This window comes from Microtus ochrogaster, chromosome 7 (assembly GCF_000317375.1).
Source record: "Microtus ochrogaster isolate Prairie Vole_2 chromosome 7, MicOch1.0, whole genome shotgun sequence".
In the NCBI taxonomy this organism is placed as follows: Eukaryota; Metazoa; Chordata; class Mammalia; order Rodentia; family Cricetidae; genus Microtus; species Microtus ochrogaster.
The window spans coordinates 78,671,564-78,679,051 of NC_022014.1; the positions used below are offsets into that span (position 1 = coordinate 78,671,564).

Below are 7,488 nucleotides of genomic sequence, written 5' to 3' on the forward strand. Positions count from 1 at the left end.
AAAAGAAAAGAAAGGAAAATGCAGAAGACATGTGGTGGCCTCCACCTTGAATGTCAGCAATCGGAGCAGAAGTAGGAGGTTTGCTGAAAGCTTTGAGGACTACAGGGGTACACAGTAGGACCTGTCTCCGAAAGAAAGGACAGAGGAAAGGAAAATACTGAAGTGAGCTCAACCTCATAATGGAGGCAAAGGAAATGATGACTGCAACGGCGGTGGTCAGTTGACACTGGACAATGAACTTCTAAAGGGAAGTTGGTAACATTTTGTTTCTTAAAGTGACTTTGAGACTGAACATCAGTCACATTAGAAATCAGAGAGCTCTGGCATGGCTGATATTTGCATGTTGACATTCTAACGTGACATAACACATCAAAAGGGGCAACAACCTGTCAGCTGCAACCAAGATCATAACATCTCAACAAAGATGTCACAGAGCTCCGTCATGCTGCCGCCTGTATGTCATGCTGGCCAGCCTCTAGCTACAGGTGACAGTCACCGTCTTTAGGTGTATGTATATAAATATCAATGAGGGTCAGGTGTGGTGTCACATGCATTTAGTTCCAGCACTCAGGAGGCAGAGGCTGGCAGATCATCATGAGTTTGAGACCAACCTGGTTTATATAGAGTTCCAGGTCAGTCAGGGCTACATAGTGACACTGTCCCAAAACAACAAAACAAAAGTCAACAGGGCCAAGTCTACAAAAGCTAATAAAGAAACAGTAAGCACTCAACTCAATGAGACCGCCTCCAATTCCCAAGAGGCTCATATACCCAGAGTGCAGGAAGGATGGATTTCTATTTGTTTTGTTTTTATGAGGTAGGGTTATAGCTGGCCTTGGACTGTGAACCCCAGGCTGGTCTCAGACTGAGCAACCTTCCTGTTTCAGTCTCCCATATGCTGGAATTAGAGGCATAAAGTACCACACCAAATTTAAAACTTGCTTTTCTTTTATTGTTTTTTTCCCCTCAAACAAACACCTATGGGCTGGCAAGCTGACCCAATGGGTGACTGATTATTATGCAAGCCTGACGAGTGGGAGCCCAGACCCACGGCAGAAAGAGAGAACCAAACACCTTCAATCCCAGCGCTCGGGAGGCAGAGGCGGGCAGATCTCTGTGAGTTCCAGGACAGCCAGGTCTGTCTCAAAAACAAAACAAAGCAAGGAGCAGGGGCTGGACAGAAGGCGCACAGCACTTGTTTCTCTTGCATAGAACCCAGGTTTGACTCCCAGCATCCACACTGGGCAGATCACATACGGGGGTAACTCCAGCTCCAGGGGATCTCATGTTCTCTTCTGGCCTCCAAGAGCATTTGCATATGTGTGGAACATGCACATACACACGGGCACACACGGAGTCTTTGAGAAATCACTCACACTTTATTAAAGACCCGGATGAATCACTATGCAGGACATACATAATTTAAAGTCTTTATAAGCAAACACTGACCTGTGCATGGCCAGCAAAGGCATTCATTCTGTTGCTCACATAGGCACACCAAGGGCAGGGGATTGGGAATAAGAGGCAGTGCCCATCTTTGAAGCACAGAGCTCTCACCAGCCCACTAAGACAGGCTCTGCTTTTTTTAAGTTGCTTAAGGCCAGTACTCTTATCCACCAAAAATAAGGGCTTCAAGAAAAATGTGGCCTCACAAGCATCTTGTGAACAACGACCCTCTGGTGATGACAAAGCAGTCGGCAAGCTTGGGTAAGAGCTGCTGGGGCGCACCACACACGCTCTGGATTCGTGCAAAGCAGATGAGCTAGGCTGACAAGACACTGGCTGTGACCTACTTATACAACAGAAGAGAGTAAGAGACTCATTTAACAATGGCCAATTAGACTGCACCCAGCAGCCCTGTAGAAAACAAACATCATTACATGCCAAGGAGTGCCAGAAGCTGCAAGTTCTCACTGCCATCTTTCCCAAGACAGAGACCAGTACCCCTAAGTATTGCTCTACTGTGCACGAGATAAAGGGAACTCCATGTGTGGAGACCGTTTACAGCAATGGTTTTCTACAGCACCAAACATCACCTCAAGGTGTTATTACAGCTTTGTCTCCCAGATGGCAGGGAAATATGATGCTTGGCACATGAATGGCTACAATTTCGGTTATCTGGGAAAGCCAGACAGCCATGGTGCTACTCTGTGTCTATGCTCTAGATTAAAGAACAGGCTGGCCATGCTGGGGGCGAGCACAGGAGTGTCACATGATGTCACCCGCGGGACAGAGGTCAGGGCTACCCGCTCTGCACATGCAACAGCTGTCACAGGGAAGCTCGCACCGGAATAACATAACTCAAAAATCAACTTTTTGGGGCCGGAAGATGACTCAGTGCTAGCTATTCTTCCAGAGGACCTGTGTTCAATCCCCAGCACCCACATGGATGCTCACAAGCACCTGTAATTCCAGTTCTAGGGATCCAGTGTCATCTTCTGAAGTCTGCACTCACCAGGGATACATGCAGGCAAAACACTCATCAACCATGAGAGCAAGAGCTCATTAAAAAGTGTGTTGTCTATGTGCACATATGTGCACTTAAGGGAAGGTGCTGGATCCTCTGGAGCTGAAATTACAGGCAGTTGTGAGCTGCCCAATGTGGGTGCTGTGAATCAAAGCCAGGTCCTCCGAAAGAGCAACACACACATGCTCTTAGCTGCTGAGCTATCTCTCTAGCCTACCAAACTAAGGTGTGTTTGTTTTTTGAGACAGGGTCTTTCTACATAGCCCTGGTTGCCTGGAACTCATTACATAGACTAGGTTGGCCTTGAAAAAGGCATGTACCACCATGCCCAGCTCCAAATTAATTTTCTTTTTTTCTTTTTTGAACTAGTTCTGTACACCAGGCTGGCCTCGAAATCAGCAGAGATCTCCTGTCCTCTGTCTCCTGAGTTCTGGGATTAATGGCATGTGCCACTACTGCCTGTCCCCTAAATTAACTTTTTTTGTCTAAAAGTTTGAACAAACAAACGAGCAAAGGCTACAAAAGTGAGCATGAGTTTAAAGTAGAGGGGAGGGTAACCCAGGGCACCTAGAGAGCCTGCTTCTAGCTGACAGCCCTCACTTCAGGGCTTGTTCTGAGCTGAGAATGAGGAAGCTGTTTCTCCCCGCCCTCTTCCTGCTGAAGGCACTCAGAGATTGCTCATCTGTCACCTCCTCTCAACAGGTGACCTAACCAACCCGCAGTCAGCTCCACTTTGAATATTCCAAGGAATCTCCAGCCAGCACCTCAGCTGCACTTCTGTCTGGCCCTTCTACTTTGAGCTATGACTCAGGAGCTAACAACCCCCCGTCCCTCCACACACACAAGCGCTTTGGTTCAACGGAAACCAACTGATCAAGAGATGAGACTGTAAAAGGAAGGAGAGCCAGTTTCAGTGAAGGGCTCTTCCCCCTCCCTGTACAGAGGCTCTGAAACTGTCAGCCCAGAGAGAAGGGGAGGGAGGGCACACGGTGGGGAATTGTGAGCGTCCTCTCCTGGTGTTGCTTATTTACGCGCGTTGCTTGTAGAAATTCACTTATGACACATGAATTTTGCTGTGTATCAAACCTCAATCAAAAGTTAGAACTGGTCGGACAGTGGTTGCGCACACTTTTAATCCCAGCACCTGGGAGGCAGAGAGGCAGGCAGATCTCTGTGAGTTCGAGCCCAGCCTGGCCTACAGAGTTTCAGGACAGCTAGGGCTGTTACACAGAGAAACTCTTGTCTCAAAAAACCAAACAAACAAACAAAAAAGTTAGAGCTGAGCCAGCAAGATGGCTCAGTGCGTAAAGACAATTGGAGCCACCAAGCCTTGACCTGAGTTCTAGCCTCAGGACCCAATGGTGGAGAGAAAGAACTCTCATGGGTGGTACCCGGATGCCCACCCAATAAAAAGATAAATAGAAATTTTTTTCAAAGAAAAATTTATCCAAAATCTCACCAACCTATGAAACACTCTCTGTAAGAGCACTTGTGTATTGAGTGACATTTTTAAAGCTCTTTTTCTTGGCAGAAATTTAACATCAGAAGTTCAGTCCAGGTATCAACAACCCAACCAATTATGCACCCTCAACAGAACACTACTGAAATACTACCATGACATCTAGAGACACTTAATGCGAGTGTGTGTTCACACACAGGCATGCGGAGGCCAGGAGGGAATTAGTGTCTTCCTCTATCATCTGTCTCCTTACTCCTTTAAGACAGGGTCTCTCACTGAATCGGAAGTGTACTATCTTGGCCAGGCTGCCTGGCAGGACAGCAAGCCCCAAGTCACCTTATTGCTGCCAGTGACCAGTGCTGGGGTTACAGGCACACATGGCAATGCCTAATCTTTTGTGTGGGTGCTAGGGATTTGAAATCTGGTCCTTGAGCTTGTATAGCAAGTGTTCTGACCCACTGAGCCATCTCCCCAGCCTCATGTCTCACATACTTTCAACAGAACAAAACAAACACACCTTTTTTTTTAAACCCTTAAAAGCAAACTCTACTGGCCTCTCACGAGGGTAAAAGTCCTGAGAGCTATTTAAAGTAGTTCCTTCCAGTTGCTGTCACTTATTACACAGAAATGACGGGGCCGCTCACCAGCCTGTTGCCTGCATGGGTACTGACTCAGTCCTGAGCCACACTGACTCACCCAGCACTTTGAGCAAGTGCCTCGCAATCACCACATCCATCTGTTGCAGGTTTTGCTCAGCATGAGAAACATCTTTGCTAAGCTGCCTGTCATCCTAGGTGCCAAGCCATGAAAAACACCCACACTGCAGAGGAGCCATTACGAACCTATTTTTCCTTTCCTCTTTACCGTTCTTTTTTTCTGGAGACAGTCTTGCTACGTACCGTACATAGGCTCTGAACTCCAGGTCCTGCTGCCTCTTCCCCAGGTGCTGGGATTAAAGGCGCAGGCAGAATCCACAACACCTTGGCTCACTGTGAAGCGACAGACAGAAATGAATTTAGGGATACCGGGTAAGAAAGATTCCTGGTTCCACAGAAACCTCCATCTGCTTACTAAATGCACAAAGGTCATCAGCTCTAGTCTGCCCTGCAGGGCTCTCTCCACTCTGACTGGCTCCCGGACAGCTGCTATCAGGCCACAACTCAGTGAGAAGGCGCTGAACCACTTCCCAGTCAAGCCAGGCACCTTAGGAAATTAAAAAACAACAACAAAAACCTATTCTGATCTTGATATTGATAAAACTGTATGTAACTATGGAGGGTTTTCTCCCCAACCTATGTTGTCTTATTAAATATTTTTTTTCCTTTGGTTTTTCTTTCTTTTTTTTTTTTTTTTTTTGGTTTTTCGAGACAGGGTTTCTCTGTAGCTTTGGTGCCTGTCCTGGAACTAGCTCTTGTAGACCAGGCCGGCCTCGGACTCACAGAGATCCGCCTGCCTCTGCCTCCCGAGTGCTGGGATTAAAGGTGTGTGCCACCACCGCCTGGCTTATTAGACAATTCTTAAAAACCTATTCACTGAAATAGGCAATTACGCAATGGTGTCAAATAACAAGGAAAAGAGGGAGGAAATCTGCTCCTCAGGTCCTACTGGTAGAAAGCATTCTTCAGACATGTCTTCTCCGACTGTCATCTCCTAAGCAGCCCATTTAGTTGGGTTCGGTCCAGCAAGGCCCACCAATGCCCAGCAATGGCACTACGGTACAAGCCTGGACTGCTTGAGGTCAATCTATTTACTATTTCAAACCAATTCAGATAATGCTGATTTTCTGCTTTAAAAACAAAACAAAACTGAAAAACAAAAACCTTACACAGAAGACTATCTTCTGAGTCTAGATTATTCTTTGCCTGGCGTGGTGATTTGAGTAAGAGTGCTCCAGAGCTGGAGGGGTGGAGTGGTAGTGTTGCCAGCCTGGTCTACAAGATGAGTTCCAGGACACCCAGAGCCATTACAGAAAGAAACCATCCCGAAAACAAAAAACCAAGAGCCAAAACCAAACAAACAAACAAACAAAAAACTCAACCAACCAAACAAAGCATGCCTCCCCCCCCAAAGGCTTATTTATTTGAATGTGTAGTTTTCTTTCAGGGAGCGGCACTACTTGAGAAGGATTAAGAGGTGTGGTCTGTCACTGGGGGGTGGGCTTGGTCCAGTGTTGCTCACTTCCTGCCACCTGAGGATCTGGGTGCAGGGCTCTCAGCTCCTTCTATAGCATACGCCTCTCTACTGCCATGCTTCTCCGCCATGATGACAATGGATTGAGTCTCTGAGACTGTAAGCCAGCCCCAATTAAATGATTTCCTTTATAAGAGTTTTATAGTCATGGCCTTCACAGCAACAGAACACTGACCAAGACATCCATTTACTCTGGAAGTCTCCACATAAACCCTCAGGTCAGGCAAAGCAGTTAGCTCACCAACCTCTAGGCACCCTATCTTGTCCTGTGGTTTGGTTCCCTCCTCCTCCAGTCAACTCTTTCCAGATCCATAAAACATTAGCTACCCGAATCTCAGCTTTAGTTTCCCAGTGGCTAGGGGAAGATTAGTCAGTAACAACATAATCCCTTAGAATGTCTTATCTACCACTACTCTGTGTATATTGGCAGGCTTTGGCCTCTCCAAACTAACCTGCCAGTGTCCTGAAGCTAGCTCAACACCCCATGCTCAACTGGGCTCCTCTCAAATGGCACGAGGTGTATGCTGAGGCAGTGACTCATCCATGGGCTTTGTTCTGAGTGATGCCCACAGCACAGCAGAGCAAGCAGCACCTCTGGATTACCAAGAAAACAGCACATACTAACTGACAAAAACCAAGAGACACTATTCTAGGGGATGGGGTGGAGGGATTCTAAGGTGGAGGCTTGCTATATAGCACAGGTTGGCCCTGAATTCACAGTGATTTTCCTATCTTGTTCTCCCAAGGATGCGGACACAGGGCTATGGGAACCACAATGGCCAGCAAAACCACTTCAGGTCTTAGGAAAAAGATAGAACACCCTGAATCTGCTCAAAAGAAAGAAACAGAATTAGGTAATCAGCTGCCCGTAACTCCCAAACGGGCAAGGTGTACCTCCAGATGGGAGGACACGGAATCATGACATAAGGCTGCTGAATGCATTGCTCTAAGACACAAGGTTTCAGAATGGAGCTGTGAGCATGGGTGGGACATGTGGCCATGATGTGGATAAGGGAGGCAAGGCTTTGCCTGGCTTAGGAAAGAGGAAGTTCTCCCACTTCCATCATGGGGCAGGATGCTTCCTGGAAACAGGAAGATGCCATCTTCTTCCTGCATGTGCACAGCTGGGCAAGAGGTCCACCCAGTGGGGTGCTGCAGGCCCACTCCATGAAGCTTTATCTTACATCCACGCTTCCTCCAGCAACATTTAGAACAATGGTCTGGGAGACCTTGGAGCTTTTTATTTTTCACTGGAGTGCAACTGATGTAGGGGCAAACATGCTCCCCGCACCCAGAAGTCATCACATTACCAGCCAGGACCACACTGGCATCTTTGAGAGCAAGAACACCTTAAGAAGTTCAAAGATAGCTA

The 7,488-nt window shown here is 47.2% G+C and overlaps 1 protein-coding gene across 1 annotated transcript in view; it reads right to left on the bottom strand.

The window, feature by feature from the left end:
- Grb2 (growth factor receptor bound protein 2) overlaps positions 1–7,488 on the bottom strand; it is a 62,740-nt gene that overhangs the window by 17,798 nt on the left and 37,454 nt on the right. The window lies entirely within an intron of this gene.